Here is a 16,156-nt window from a genome sequence, read left to right on the forward strand (position 1 = left end):
TTAATCAAACGTATTTCAACTTTCATTCTCTTTTTTTACCCCTGCCAGTTTGTGTGTGTGTTCTTACTCTAAATCAGTGGGACCTGCTGTTTTGTATATTCAATATATGAATACTCTGAACCGGAATTTTTTAGTTAAAATATAGTGTCACAGAAAATACATATTTTAAGCAGAGAAAGAAATAAGCATATGTGGCCATTTATAACCTCTCTGAAGTCAGTTAGGTTCGAGACTGATTCATTACTTTTTTATGCTTTTAGTTACTTCCAGAACTTAACATGCAAATAGAAGAAATATTTATTTACCTTAAAAGTATATCCTGAAATGAAGGTTTATTCTAGAGGCTCAGCAGAGAAAGAGTTGATCTGACAATGCATTGAGTTTATGGAGATGCATAGCAGAAGTTGCTTAGCTAAAAAGCCAAGATGATACTGACCTATAAAAAGGTGTATGTACATTGTAAAAAAAAAATGGCCTGCCATTATACCTCCCATCCCTAATCTTTATCATCTCAACTTCTTGGTCTGCCAGTAGGCCTTACACAGTCACTTGAAGATGACATAGGATATTTCACGGAGGGAAAAGTTATGTACAAAGAGATGAGGTTGTAAACGCAGGCTGCATCCAGAGAAGCGCAATGATTTTGCGTGACAATGGAGAAATTGTTCTATTCATCACATGCACTCCTCACAGCTGGCTCTGATCTGAGTGCTACAGGGGTTTAGGCCGGCTCCCCCCATTTACCACTGTCCCTGGGGAATTGTTCTGCTTTGACTGAGGTTGCTGCCAACTAGATTCCTTAGGGGTTCTTTCTTGCAGACTTCCCGTCTTGAACTTGAGCACACAGCGTCTTTTCACTCAGAGCAGGGCTTCTCCATCCCAGGCGACTCACTCCCTTAGGGAACGTTTGGCAATATCTGGAGACGTGCTTGGCTGTTGCAGCTGTGGGGGGTTGAGTGCTACTGGATCCAGAGGAAGCGGCCAGAAATGCTGTGAATACCCTGCAGTGCACACGACAGCCTCCACCACAGGGCGTATCTGGTCCCTGAGGTCTGTGGCGAGAGGCTAAGAAACCAAGCATTTAGCTGCTACCAGAATGGGGGTGCAGAGGGAGGCTCACAATATTAGGACAAGGATTAAAAACAGTGTAAGGGTTTGGAGACCTGCGGGTTTACCTCAGACATTAGTGAAACAGTCCCCGAGTTTTCCCTGGCCTTCCTGTCCACCACATCTACTTTAGGGTTGGGGCTTATCCTCATGTGAGTTCACAGAGCATTTTCTGCATAAATGGCCCTGTCTGAAGAGCAGCAGTGTCAGAGTAATGAATGCCGCCTATTTTCTCTGTGTGGGCAGCCTGCACCTCTGAAGGTGCAAAGCCCTAGACACATTTATTTATTTATTTATTTTCCTTTCCAAATGAGATAAACGGGGCAGATGTGGGGCTTCTAGATACGGGATCATGCAAAGTGGGCCTTAAAAGCAGAGGTGAGTTATGTGAAAGTTATCCTGAAGGCATTGTGGCTGGAACACTAATTAGGACTGGCATACTTTAAGGCTGAGAACTGGCTTAGTTCTCATGATCCAGGAAAGTAACCTTTGAGTGTAAGACAAGGACAATTATGAAGGCTTGAACTAGGCAATGGTTGGCATGGGGCTTAGATAAGGGGCTCAGTCAGGGAGGTGAATTCAGTACGATTTGGGGTGAGGGTGACAGGGTATGAAGATGACCTCCAGGTTTCTGACTTGAGTAAAGCTGGTGGCACCATTTGTTGAGACAGTAAGAATGATTCGTTGAGGCACAGAATTCTTAGATTTTCTTTGAACAGAAAAATGGAAAGATGAAAATAAAAAGAAAAGTATCTTGGTCCTATCACACAAACCAGATAGGTTGAAAATTTTATATCTAGCCATGTTTTTCTAGGAAAGAAAAAACAACCCAGAAGCCTTGAGAAAGCAGGATGAATAAACAAAAATAAGTGAGACCCACAGGTACCAGATGCACCAGATGCTAGCTGGCTCCTAGTTCCAAGTCTTTATTTTCATTTTTTAAAATGTGGATGGGTGTGGAATTTTGTTACTACTAGTATTTATTTTCATTTTTTAAAATGTGGATGGGTGTGGAATTTTGTTACTACTAGTATTATTGTTTAATGTCAGAAGTCACAGATAACATTGTTAAACATTTTACCAAAAGCACAAAAGATATGAATGATAAAGTCCCCTTTTTAAAGTTGTTCTGCAGATATAAAACTTCATAAATATTGTTGACCTAAAGAATTTATGAATATGAAAACAAGTTTTTTGAAAAAAAATATGTGAAAAGTAAATGGAAGAATTCAACATCCTATTTATAAAAATTAAGGAAACTAGGAACTTAAACTTCCTCAATATTTTAAAAGACATTTGTGAAAATCTAAAAATCTAATGCTTTATCCTGAATTGTCACAGACTTAATACTTCCTCTCTAAGATCAGGATCTAAACAAAGATATCTGTTCTCACCAATCCTATTCAGTATCCTACTGTGAGTCCTAGCACAAGCAGTAAGTAAAGAAAAGGAATTCAAGGCCTATAGATTAGAAAGGAAGAAATAGAATGTCTCCATTTATAGATGACATGGTTTTCTAGGTAGAAAATTCCTAAGAATATTTTTTTTTAAAGTGAGTTTAGCAAGGTAATAGGATGCAAGTTCAATATGCAAAAACAAATTATATCTCTATATGTTAGTAATGAAAAATTGAAATTTTAAAAGTACCTTTTTATAGCAGAATTAGAATCCATTTGCAAAAACAGAAGAATTTCAACCATACTTCAAACTGCATACCAAAAATAATTCAAATTAATTATAAACTTAAATGTAAACCCACAAACTATAAAACTTCTCTAAGAAAATATGGAAGAAAATCTTAGTGACCTTGGGTTAAGCAAAGATTTTTTAGATAGAGCATCAAAAGCATAACCCATAAATTTTTAAATGATAAATTGAGGTTCATCATAATTAAAAACTGCTTTTAATATGACATTGTTTAAAAAATGGGAAGAAGAGTCACACATGGGGAAAATACATTTGCAAAGTCCATATCTGATAGAGGCTAAATATATGAAGAACCTTCTAACAGTGCAATTAAAAAAAATTCAGATTAACAAATGGGCAAATGATTTGCACATACATTTTGTAAGATAAAATACACAGATTTCAAAGAAACACATAAAAATTTTCAATATCATTAGTCATTAGGGAAATGTACTACATTTAACACCACAATAAGATACCGGTATATAGCTATCAGAATGGTTGACACTGTAAAAATATAATAAAACAAAAAAAACTGACAATATCAACTGCCAAGAATATAGAGAAGCTGGAATTTGCATTGCTGGTGCCAAGTGCAAAATGGTACTGTCACTTTGGCAATTTTTTATAAATCTAAACACACATTTACTATAAGATCCAGCAACCCCACTCCTAGGTATTTGCAGAAGAGAAATGAAATATCCATATGAACAGGTTTATATTGATTTTATGCATAGTCTTCTAAAACTGGAAACCACCCAAATGTCAGTGGTTTAATGAATAAGCCAGTGGTTTAATGAATAAGCCAGTGGATAAACATTCCATTTTACTGTGGTGTATCTACACTGTACAATGGAATATTACTAAACAGTAAAAAGAAGTGCTCTTCTGATACACACCAACAGCACGGATGAATCTTCAGTGCATGGTACTGACTAAGAGAAGCCTGACTTAAAAGGCTCTGTGCTGGATCATTCGATTTCTAAGATATTCTGGAAAAAGCAAAACCATAGGAACAGAAAAAAGATCTCTTTGCCGATCGCTTTAAGGCAAGAGGAATTTTACAAAAGAGAACAGGTAAAGGAGATGTTCTATGTCTTGAGTGTTATGGTAACTTACGTGACTTGAAGCATTTGTCAAAATTCCTAGAGCAATACACAGAATTACTCAGTTTTATTCTGTGTAAATTATCCTCAGTACATCTGACTCAGAAAAAAACACACCATAAAAATCACAACCCACAACTAAACATTAATAATAGTACAGATAGTTATTGTTGCTTAATTTTTAAAGACTTTATTTTTAAAATAAATTTACAATGAAATGAAGAGGAAATTACTGAGGTTTTTCATATATTTTCTGTCCTCACACATGTATAACCTGTCCCATTAGCAACATCATTCACCAGAATGGTACTTCTTTTTTTAAGCAAAAATGAAGGTTGCTTAATTTTAAAGTTGGGTAATTAAAAAAATATCAATAGTTAAACTTGTAAGACATAAAAACTAGTAAAGATTTTAGTAACATGGGTATTCTCCTATGTATTCTCCTATGTCTCCTAGGATTCAGTAGGATCCTACTGAATATGTTTCTGACTTTTACTAACCGTGGAGACAGAATCAAAGGAGCAAATCATGGAAAAACATCTGGGTCTACAGTTAAGAGAAAGGTGATAACTAGGAGGTTTTCTGTAGGTATTTTCCTGTCTGCTCTCTCAGGAGAAGTGGGACCATCTTCATTTGTGGGGTGCCATCACAAGTCTTCTAGACCAATACTTCTTCAACTTCAGCATGTGTTGAAAATTACCTGGAGAGCATGCCAATTGTAGCTGTGTTATCTTCAGCACTCTTACCTCACACTAAGGAGAAAGAGTAGAAATCTAGTATTAACCCACAGAATTACATGAGTTTTTGACATCAATCAGGAAGTGCGAAAGGGAAGGTCCATAGCAATAGAGGCATACCTCAAGAAAAGAAAAAAGTCAAATAAATAACCTAACTCTACACCTAAAGCAACTAGAAAAGGAAGAAATGAAGAACCCCAGGGTTAGTAGAAGGAAAGAAGTCTTACAAATTAGGGCAGAAATAAATGCAAAAGAAACCATAGCAAAAATCAACAAAGCCAAAAGCTGGTTCTTTGAGAAGATAAATAATATTGACAAACCATTAGCCAGACTCATCAAGAAACAAAGGGAGAAAAATCAAATCAACAAAATTAGAAACAAAAATGGAGAGATCACAACAGACAACACAGAAATACAAAGGATCATAAGAAACTACTATCAGAACTATATGCAAATAAAATGGACAACTTGGAAGAAATGGACAAATTCTTAGAAAAGTACAACTTTCAAAAACTGAACCAGGAAGAAATAGAAAATCTTAAGAGACCCATCACACGCACGGAAATTGAAACTGTAATCAGAAATCTTCCAGCAAACAAAAGCCCGGGACCAGTCGGTTTCTCAGCTGAATTCTACCAAAAATTTAGAGAAGAGCTAACACCTATCCTACTCAAACTCTTCCAGAAAATTGCAGAGGAAGGTAAACTTCCAAACTCATTCTATGAGGCCACCATCACCTTAATACCAAAACCTGACAAAGATGCCACAAAAAAAGAAAACTACAGGCCAATATCACTGATGAACATAGATGCAAAAATCCTTAACAAAATTCTAGCAAACAGAATCCAACAACACATTAAAAAGATCATACATCATGACCAAGTGGGCTTTATCCCAGGGATGCAAGAATTCTTCAATACCCACAAATTAATCAATGTAATACACCACATTAACAAATTGAAAAATAAAAACCATATGATTATCTCAATAGATGCAGAGAAAGCCTTTGACAAAATTCAACATCCATTTATGATAAAAACCCTCCAGAAAGCAGGAATAGAAGGAACATACCTCAACATAATAAAAGCTATCTATAACAAACCCACAGCAAACATTATCTTTAATGGTGAAAAATTGAAAGCATTTCCCCTAAAGTCAGGAGCAAGACAAGGGTGCCCACGCTCACCACTACTATTCAGCATAGTTTTGGAAGTTTTGGGCACAGCAATCAGAGCAGAAAAAGAAATAAAAGGAATGCAGATTGGAAAGGAAGAAGTAAAACCCACTGTTTGCAGATGACATGATCCTCTACATAGAAAACCCTAAAGACTCCACCAGAAAATTACTAGAGCTCATCAATGGATATAGTAAAGTTTCAGGATATAAAATCAACACACAGAAATCCCTTGCATTCCTATACACTAGCAATGAGAAAATAGAAAGAGAAATGAAGGAAACAATTCCATTCACCATTGCAATGCAAAGAATAAAATACTTAGGAATATATCTACCAAAAGAAACAAAGACCTATATAAAGAAACTATAAAACGTCCGTGAATGAAATCAAAGAGTACACTAATAGATGGAGAAATATACCGTGTCCATGGATTGGAAGAATCAATATAGTGAAAATGAGTATACTACCCAAAGCAATCTATAGATTCAATGCAATCCCTATCAAGCTACCAACGGTATTTTTCACAGAGCTAGAACAAATAATTTCACAATTTGTATGGAAATACAAAAAACCTCAAATAGCCAAAGCAATCTTGAGAAAAAAGAATGGAACTGGAAGAATCAACCTGCCTGACTTCAGGCTCTACTACAAAGCCACAGTCATCAAGACAATTTGGTGCTGGCACAAAGAGAGAAATATAGATCAATGGAACAAAATAGGAAGCCCAGAAATAAATCTACGCACTGATGGACACCTTATCTTTAACAAAGGAGGCAAGAATATACAATGGAGAAAAGACAATCTCTTTAACAAATGGTGCTGGGAAAACTGGTCAACCACTTGTAAAAGAATGAAACTAGAACACTTTTTAACACCATACACAAAAATAAACTCAAAATGGATTAAAGATCTAAAGGTATGACCAGAAACTATAAAACTCCTAGAGGAGAACACAGGCAAAACACTCTCCGACATACATCACAGCAGGATCCTCTATGACCCATCTCCCAGAATATTGGAAATAAAAGCAAAAATAAACAAATGGGACCTAATTAAAATTAAAAGCTTCTACACAACAAAGGAAAATATAAGCAAGGTGAAAAGACAGCCTTCAGAATGGGAGAAAATAATAGCAAATGAAACAACTGACAAAGAATTCATCTCAAAAATATACAAGCAACTCCTACAGCTCAATTCCAGGAAGATAAACGACCCAATCAAAAAATGGGCCAAAGAACTAAACAGACATTTCTCCAAAGAAGACATACAGATGGCTAACAAACACATGAAAAGATGCTCAACATCACTCATTATCAGAGTGATCACTCATTATCAGAGCAAATCAAAACCACATGAGGTACCATTTCACACCAGTCAGAATGGCTGCTATCCAAAAGTCTACAAGTAATAAATGCTGGAGAGGGTGTGGAGAACAGGGAACCCTCTTACACTGTTGGTGGGAATGCAAACTAGTACAGCCACTATGGAGAACAGTGTGGAGATTCCTTTAAAAACTGGAAATAGAACTGCCATCAGTTCAGTTCAGTTCAGTTCAGTTGCTCAGTCGTGTCCAACTCTTTGTGACCCCATGAATGGCAGCACGCCAGGCCTCCCTGTCCATCACCAACTCCAGGAGTTCACCCAAACTCATATGTATTGAGTCGGTGATGCCATCCAGCCATCTCATCCTCTGTCGTCCCCTTCTCCTCCTGCTCCCAATCCCTCCCAGCATCAGGGTCTTTTCCAATTAGTCAACTCTTTGCATGAGGTGGCCAAAGTATTGGAGTTTCAGTGTCAGCATGGATCCTTCCAATGAACACCCAGGACTGCCATATGACCCAGCAATCCCACTGCTGGGTATACACACCAAGGAAACCAGAATTGAAAGAGACATATGTGCCCCAATGTTCATTGCAGCACTGTTTATAATAGCCAGGATATGGAAGCAACCTAGATGTCCATCAGCAGACGAATGGATAAGAAAGCTGTGGTACATATACACAATGGAGTATTGCTCAGCCATTAAAAAGAATACATTTGAATCAGTTCTAATGAGGTGGATGAAACTGGAGCCTATTATACAGAGTGAAGTAAGCCAGAAAGAAAAACACCAATACAGTATACTAATGCATATATATGGAATTTAAAAAGGTGGTAACGATAACCCTGTATGCGAGACAGCAAAAGAGACACAGATGTATAGAACAGTCTTTTGGACTCTGTGGGAGAGGGCGAGGGTGGGATGATTTGGGAGAATGGCATTGAAACATGTATATTATCATATGTGAAATGAATCGCCAGTCCAGTTTCGATGCATGATACAGGATGCTCCGGGCCAATGCACTGGGATGAACCAGAGGGATGGAATGGGGAGGGAGATGGGGGGAGGGATTCAGGATGGGGAACACATGTACACCCATGGCAGATTCATGTCAGTGTATGGCAAAACCAATACAATATTGTAAAGAATTTGCCTCCAATTTAAATAAATTTATATAAAAAAAATAAAACCTAGAAGAAACAAAGAGATGGAGAAATTAGAAGACAAGATGGTAGCAAGATGGGGTGGGAAGATCTTGGTGCCTACACTGTGTTCTTCAAACAGAAGAGAGATCACCAGTCTGGCACCTTTTACTCACATAAAAGTAAATGTTGTTGGTTTTTTTTTTTACGGAAAAAATATTTGTTCTACTTTGATCACAAAAGAAATTTTAGTGTTGAATTCGAAGCATAGCTATTATTACTTTTACTTTTAAGAATATCATAGTTTCTATTTAGTTTTTGAAAATGAAACTGTTCAACTGTTTTCACAACGAAGTTAACACTAATGGTTAAAAAAAAAAAAAAAAAGAAGAAGAAGATACCTGCATGGACCTTCCCCTACTTCTGCAGGTCCTTTAGCATAAAGACAATTCATCAACCACTGATGGCATCTAGCATCATTTTCTCTTCACTTGCTGTCTTTGCTTCATCTGTGAAACACCCCCAATCCTTTTAATGAAACCATTCACACCCTTTCTCCACAAAGCCTTCCGCAGGTCTCTAGAGGACGTTTTCCTACACTCTCAAAGAATGTTGAGTAAATTACGAAGATACACTTCTTGTTCTGGCTTTTAATTATTTCTGAGCCTCTCAAGAGTAGGTCCATTCCTCATTTATTATTGTATCTTGACACCTAGTACATTACCTGTTACATGAAAGATAATCAATAAATAGCAGTTTATGAAGGAGTACGAATGATCCATCATATACAGCTCGAGAAACTTATAGCTTGTGAATTATTCGTGAGAGACAGGAGTAAGGTTTTGATTGTACTTATTAAATGATATGCAAATATATTTCAATTAAAGGTTTTGATTACATTTTGAAAGACATTCTGATCTTAAAAAAGTCACATACTACAAAGGTCATCTAGTTCCATCTTGAGCCATTTGTCATTCATGTACATGGGCCTGAGACAGGGAAAGTGCCTTCAAATAAACACATAGTTTTACTTATTTGATTTGCACTCTTGATGGTACAGTGCCTTTATAAAACTGAAACATTGTCTACTTCTTGGAGAAAAAATATTTTGTGACTTATTTTGCTTTTTGTTTTCTGTTCTTTTGAAAAGATCTACATTATAAGCTAGTCATTGACATTCAAGAAACTTCCCAAATGTGGGAGAACAAACGTTCTTTCTAACACTTTTTAAAAGGTTTCCATGTTTTAGAGACTGGGAATCTTGATAATTCTCAGGACTGCATACACATACATACCTTTATTTGTTGTTTTACTTTTAAACATTAATGATAGTTGATATGAAGTCATTATAAAATCTTAAGATATACAGATATGTCGAAGAAAAGACTATAGTAATCACCGAGAGTCACACAACTCTGAACTAGTGACTAATACGAGAGAGCATTACTCCAGACATTCCTAAATATCGCTAGTGCAGGGTTTCCCAACCTCGGCACTCTTGCCATTGGGCTGAGTGATTCCTTGCGATGGTTGGGGGCTGTCCTGTCCTTTGTGGGACATTAAGCAGTATCCTTGGATACTACCCACTACATGCTAGAAGCATGCTCCCCAGTTGTGACAACAAAGTATGTCTCCAGAAAAAGCCAAATGTTTCCTGGGGTCCAGAACAGCCCCAGGTTAAGAAGCACTATTCTAGATAGAGGAATAGAAAAAGAGATTCAGAAATAAATTTATTTATTAACTTTATGAACTGAAACTGACAGAGAAAGAAGAAACAAACTGAAGACATGGGGATTGATTTATATTATTTATATACATGATAAACATGTATTCAATGTGCTAACTTAAACTTTATAAAAGTTGTAAAGGTTATAGAGTCACTAGGTTCTCTATTAAAGTCTTTTGTATTCTAGACAGCATTGGTCTGTTCTGAAAAATGTGAAAATTAGCATGCATCTGTCGTCATCTCTTCTTTTTCTCCCCCCACCTCCCAATTTTTGCTAGTTTTGCTATTATTTGTATGGTTGTCTATTTTTTGAATACTCACCACTGGTCCTGTCGTCAGAGGCCCTTTATTCATGAATGAATGTTTTTCTGTTTATTGTTGGATGAATTGCATTTTCAGGTAATGATATTTTCTTTGTTGTTGTTGTTGTTGTTGTTGTTTTTCTCTCTTCTAGAAAGACTCAAGCGTTGTTGCATTTCCTAAGTTGGCACACGCTTGAGAATATTGGTTGCCTCTGAACTCTAAAATGAAGTTGGCTGGTTTAATTTTATGCTGTTTGTTGCTAACAGCTTTATTGAGATACAGTCCATGTGCCCTGTAATTCACCTATTTGAAGTGTACAATCTAATGGTGTTTCAGTGTATTAAATGGAGTTGTATAACCGTCACCACAAGCAATTTTAGAACATTTTTATGTCCCATAAAGAAACTTGTACCTGTTAGCACACTTTCCATTTTCCCCAAACTCCCACCCCAACCCTAGTCAACCATGCATCTACTCTTTATCTCCGCTGACTTACCAATTCTGGACATTTCATACAGGTGAAAACCTAGAATGTGGGATCTTTGCGACTGGCTTCTTTCACTAGCATCACATTGGCAAAGTTTATCCATACTGTAGACTATATCAAACATTCTTTATTTTTTAAGGCCTAGTCATTCCTTTGTGTGGATCCACCGCATTTTGATCATCCACTAATCAGTTGTTGGCCATTTGCGCTGGTTTCACTTTTTGTCTATTATGAATAATGTTACTGTGAACATCTGTGTCTAAGTGTGTTTTTTTGGGACATGTATATTTCCACTTCTTAGGAGTATACATTTAGGAGTGGAACTTCTGGAGTATAAGGTAACCCTGTATTTAACCTTATAAGAAAGTGATGTAATGTTTTTGAGTCACATTTTGCAACTCTTCAGCAGTTTGTACATAATATCCTACTGGACTTGCACTAAGAGATTCAGTCAGCCTTGTCTTTTCTAGCTTTGTAAGGTGTCTTTTGATGGACACCTTTTGATTCATATTTCATTATGGATTAATATTCTATTTTTATTTTTCACCAAAAGAGCTTGTATGTGCTTTACTCTCAGAATTCTTTCAAATTTGGTAAGACTTACCTGTTACCTTAATACTTAAAAAAGAAAGTTAGGTTTGCTACATTTTCTTTCAGAAATTTGTAGACAGTGTTCCTTTATCTTCTAATGTTTAATGTTGCTGTGGGAAATTCTGAGGCCTAATTGACTTTTCCAGCTTGAGATGATTTGCTTTTTCTGACTGAATTATTGAAGGAATAGTTATCCTTACAGGTCAGTAACTTAACAACTCAGTGTTGTGTGCCACAACTTTCTCCTAAAATAGGATATGATGTGGTAAAATGTATGCCTGCATTTTATAATCTGTTTCAAGAGTTGTAAGCGTGATCTAAATTTCTGCTCTCAGTAATTATGTGACAAGGTAGTATTTTTTTTAAGCTCTTTGACATTTGAATTTTTCTACTAATTTTTTGAAATGTAGTTCTTCTCAGTTAATTCATTGCGTTGAAATTTCATGTCTAATCAAGACACCCTCAGAACTTACATGGTTTGAAAAGATTGTTCTAAGTTTCTTGTTCTAAGAAACCCTTGTCATTGAAATTAGTTTTTTCATTTTGCCTGCATCGACTTGTTCAGCTGTCTGAGAAATCACAGCTGCGCAGAATGCATTAAATAATCAAAGGTGCATGTAGGCAATAAATAACTTTGCAGAAGTTGTATTCTTAGACTGGAAAAAGATATTGACTAGTGATTTGGTTAATTTCTCTTCCGTTTGACAGAGTCCTGTTCCATTTGGCAGACTACATATAAACCATTAAAACGAAGGAGGATCAATTCCATTTTAACCGATAATCATATAATATAATTTTGCAAGCTCCACTATATCTGGTAACCCTTCACCATTAATAAATTCTTTTTATTTTTTAAGTCTTGGGTTTTATCATATTTTATTTCCTTGAGCTTCCTTTATCTCATTTTCTTAAAGTTTCTCCACCTTGTTACCCCCTCCTCTATTCTTGCTTTTTCTCTTTCTTCTGTCTCTGTTCTGTCTCCCCTCTTTACCTTCCTCTATCTGCTTGTGCATCACACACCTTTCAGAATGGCTAAAATTAAAAAAAAAAAATGGTGACAACACAAAATTCTGGTCAGAATGTGGAGAAACTGATCACTCATACATGCTGCTGGGAATGTAAATTGATACAGCAACTCTGGACATTTTTGGCAGTTTCAAAAAAAAAAAAAAGCATGCAACTCTCATTAGAATCACTGATTATACCCCTTGGCATTTATCCCAGAGAACTGAAGACTTATTTGTACAAAAACCAGCACGAGGATGCTCCTAGCAGCTTGACTTGTAATAACTGAAAACTGGAGACAACCCACATGTCTTTCAGCGGGCACATAGTTAAATAAATTGTGGAGCCTCCGTGCCATGCCACACTACTTCGCAATAAAAAGGAATGAACTATGGACATATACAACAAGCTGGGTGAATCTTAAGAGATAATTATGAGTGAAAAGATAGTGCAGGCGGCTGCAACATGGCGCTCGTGGCCGAGAGGAGCCACCCCATGTCCGAGGTCAGGGGCAGCGGCCGAGAGTACCAGACTGCGACGGTGCAGGAACTGCCGAGAGGAGCTACCCCGCGCCTGAGGTCAGGGGTGGCGACGAGAGGAGTTACTCCGCGTCCGAGGTCGGGGGCGGCGGCCGGGAGGAGCTACCCCAGGCCCGAGGAGCAACCCACGCCCAAAGAAAGGCAATGCCAAAGAATGCTCAAACTACCGCACAACTGCACTCATCTCACATGCTAGTAAAGTAATGCTCAAAATTCTCCAAGCCAGACTTCAGCAATATGTGAACCGTGAACTTCCTGATGTTCAAGCTGGTTTTAGAAAAGGCAGAGGAACCAGAGATCAAATTGCCAACATCCGGTGGATCATGGAAAAAGCAAGAGAGTTCCAGAAAAACATCTATTTCTGCTTTATTGACTATGCCAAAGCCTTTGACTGTGTGGATCACAATAAACTGTGGAAAATTCTGAAAGAGATGGGAATACCAGACCACCTGACCTGCCTCTTGAGAAATTTGTATGCAGGTCAGGAAGCAACAGTTAGAACTGCACATGGAACAACAGACTGGTTCCAAATAGGAAAAGGAGTTCATCAAGGCTGTATATTGTCACCCTGTTTATTTAACTTATATGCAGAGTATATCATGAGAAACACTTGACTGGAAGAAACACAAGCTGGAATCAAGATTGCTGGGAGAAATATCAGTAACCTCAGATATGCAGATGACACCACCCTTATGGCAGAAAGTGAAGAGGAACTCAAAAGCCTCTTGATGAAAGTGAAAGTGGAGAGTGAAAAAATTGGCTTACAGCTCAACATTCAGAAAATGAAGATCATGGCATCCGGTCCCACCACTTCATGGGAATAGATGGGGAAACAGTGGAAACAGTGTCAGACTTTATTTTTCTGGGCTCCAAAATCACTGCAGATGGTGACTGCGGCCATGAAATTAAAAGACGCTTACTCCTTGGAAGGAAAGTTATGACCAACCTAGATAGCATATTCAAAAGCAGAGACATTACTTTGCCAACAAAGGTTTGTCTAGTCAAGGCTATGGTTTTTCCTGTGGTCATGTATGGATGTGAGAGTTGGACTGTGAAGAAGGCTGAGTGCTGAAGAATTGATGCTTTTGAACTGTGGTGTTGGAGAAGACTCTTGGGAGTCCCTTGGAGATCCAACCAGTCCATTCTGAAGGACATCAGCCCTGGGATTTCTTTGGAAGGAATGATGCTAAAGCTGAAACTCCAGTACTTTGGCCACCTCATGCGAAGAGTTGACTCATTGGAAAAGACTCTGATGCTGGGAGGGATTGGGGGCAGGAGGAGAAGGGGACGACAGAGGATGAGATGGCTGGATGGCATCACTGACTCGATGGACATGAGTCTGAGTGAACTCCGGGAGTTGGTGATGGACAGGGAGGCCTGGCGTGCTGCGATTCATAGGGTTGCAAAGAGTCAGACACGACTGAGTGACTGATCTGATCTGATGAGTGAAAAAATTATCAGTCTCAAAAGACTGCATGCTGTACACCTTTATTTGCAGAGGGTTCCTCAAATGATGGTGGAGAACAGATTAGTGGTTGCCTGGGGTTAGAGAGAGCAGAATGGAAGAGGGTGTGCCTGTAAGAGTGAGGCATAGTGATGAAAATGTTCCTCGCCTTAAGTATATCCATGCCAATGCCCTGGTCATGATATTGGACCACAGTCTTGCAAGATATTATCATTGGGGGAAATTAGGTAAAGGGTACACAGAATCTTTATTATTTCCTACAACTCCATGGAAATCTATGGTTATCTCAAAGTAAAAATTTTCATTAAAGAAACCCATATCTACAGCTTTTAAAAATGATTTAAGTGTTCAGAAAGATTCCTTTGACTAGTAAATTATCCCTTACCTTAGCATTTCTGTATTTTCATTTTAATTTATTCACTTTTAAGAAAGGTAGTGCTACCAAACTCATCAAGTTGTATACACTAAATATGTACAGCTTTTTACATGTCAGTCATATCTCATATCAGAGAAGGCAATGGCACCCCACTCCAGTACTCTTGCCTGGAAAATCCCATGGACGGAGGAGCCTGGTAGGCTGCAGTCCATGGGGTCTCGAAGAGTCAGACATGACTGTGCGACTTCACTTTCACTTTTCACTTTCATGCATTGGAGAAGGAAATGGCAACCCACTCCAGTGTTCTTGTGTTCTTGCCTGTCCAGTGTTCTTGCCTGGAGAATCCCAGGGATGGGGGAGCCTGATGGGCTGCCGTCTCTGGGGTCGCACAGAGTCGGATACGACTGAAGCAACTTAGCAGCAGCAGCAGCTGCATATTTCATATAAGTGGTTTTTGAAAAAAGAGAGGAAGAAGGAAAGGAGGTGTTAGCATGTTATGCAGTTTGATTTTTAAAGTAAAACATAGTGTCTAAAAAAACAACTGATTTGTCAAATATTGTCCTTTTTAAAAATATTTTTATTGAAATGTAATTCATATACTGTGCAATTCACCATATGAAGTGAACTATTCAGTGAGAGTGTGTTCATAGCATGGTGTAACCATTGCCACAATGAATTTTAGAACATTTTCATCACCCTAGAAAGAACTCTAGGCCTCTTAGCCTCGGAAAAAGGCTAAGAGGCCAAGTCATCTTCAGTTTTCCATCTTCCCAGCCAACTAATCTACTTTCTGTCTCTATAAATATGTTTGCTTTTTAAAAGAGAATCAGTATCATTAATGAATGATATAAATAAAAGTTTAGTAAAACAGATGTTTAAAAAATTAATTGTAATCTTAATATTCTATTAAGTTAATTTTCCCCCATGGGCTCTTTTTACCTTATGTATAGAATTAAATACTGGGTACATCTTTCTTTTCTATGTAAAAAATATATGAATCCTATTATTCGTACAATTTGTTTTGAATTCTAGAAAGTTAATAACTGGTATACCTGAAGGAATCTTTCCATATCTCTAGTACCCTATAGTGAATATAATTGAGACTATAGTAATTATTATTTAATTATTATTTACTTAGAATAATGCATTTTTATGTATACTTATATCTGTTTTTTTCAGATTCCTTTCCCGTATAGGTGATTACAGAATTCTGCGTAGAGGTCCCTGTGCTGTATAGCAGGTCTCTTTGTTGATTTTCTATTTTATCTATAGTAATATGCATATGTGAGTTCTTCCCTAGTAGCTCAGGTGGTAAAGAATCCACCTGCAATGCAGGAAACCCGGCTTTGATCCCTGGGTCAGGAAGATCCCCTGGAGAAGGGAATGGC

The 16,156-nt window shown here is 37.6% G+C and overlaps 1 protein-coding gene across 1 annotated transcript in view; it reads left to right on the plus strand.

Moving 5' to 3' along the window:
* Nucleotides 1–16,156, plus strand: part of CNTNAP4 (contactin associated protein family member 4) — a 285,905-nt gene that overhangs the window by 225,162 nt on the left and 44,587 nt on the right. The window lies entirely within an intron of this gene.

Source organism: Bos grunniens, chromosome 18 (genome assembly GCF_055505025.1).
Source record: "Bos grunniens cultivar Pamir isolate PY7600 chromosome 18, Bosgru_T2T1.0, whole genome shotgun sequence".
NCBI lineage: Eukaryota > Metazoa > Chordata > Mammalia > Artiodactyla > Bovidae > Bos > Bos grunniens.